This window comes from Dipodomys spectabilis, unplaced genomic scaffold, assembly GCF_019054845.1.
Source record: "Dipodomys spectabilis isolate Male_0828 unplaced genomic scaffold, ASM1905484v1 ptg000113l, whole genome shotgun sequence".
NCBI classification, from domain to species: Eukaryota; Metazoa; Chordata; class Mammalia; order Rodentia; family Heteromyidae; genus Dipodomys; species Dipodomys spectabilis.
In genome coordinates, this window is record NW_024870790.1 from 240,294 (window position 1) to 241,317 (window position 1,024).

Consider the following 1,024-nt stretch of genomic DNA (forward strand, 5'->3'; position numbering starts at 1 on the left):
AAAAAAATCACATAGTACATTAAAAATAAGGACAAAGAAAGATCACTTGTGTCCATATCTTGGGGTTCATTTCACTTAGCATCATTTTATATGGTCATTTGTACATAGATTTTGAGCTTTTCTACTCATCTCATCAACTTCTCTGGCCATAAAAGAAATGTGAATCAAAACAACATTGAGATTCCACCTCACTCAAGTTAGAATGGCTATAATCAAGAAATCTAATAACAGATGCTGGAGGGGATGTGGCCAGAAGGGAATCCTACTACACTGTTGGTGGGAGTGTAAACTTGTTCAACCACTCTGGAAAGCAGTATGGAGGTTACTCAAAAGACTCCACATAGAGCTCTCCTATGACCCAGTAATCCCACTTCTGGGCATTTACCCAAATGATCACAAACAAGGCCATACTAAAGCTACTAGCACAACTATGTTTATTGCAGCATTATTCACCATAGCTAAGATATGGAACCAACCCAGATGCCCCTCAGTAGATGAATGGAACAAGAAAATATGGTATATATACAATGGAATTCTAAGCTTCTATCAGAAAGAATGGCACCACCCTATTTGTTAGGAAATGGAAAGACTTGGAAAAATCCTATTAACTGAAATAAGCCAGACCCAAAGAAATATAGGTCCTATGGGTTCCCTCATTTGCAATAATTAGTATACATCTAGAATAATTTTCTCCATGAAACAATTTCTTACTTTCAGATCAATGCTAACCTGTGTGTGTGTGTGTGTATGTGTGTGTGTGTGTGTGTGTGTCCTGTAACCCCAGGGCTTAGTCTAGAGTCAGTCACAAAGAAATAAAGAAATGCTGTGAGGGAAGGAAACAAAAATTTTGCTTTTCAAAAAAAGCATTAATAATCTTAATGTCATATGTTGTAACAAATATATTGGGGAATACATTTAATTTGGACTCAATATTAGTGATTCTTTACTTTTCTGCATTCTATACATGTTTATCATTATGTTTCACTAAATTCCTTAATATATAATAAATCCCTAATATTAATAA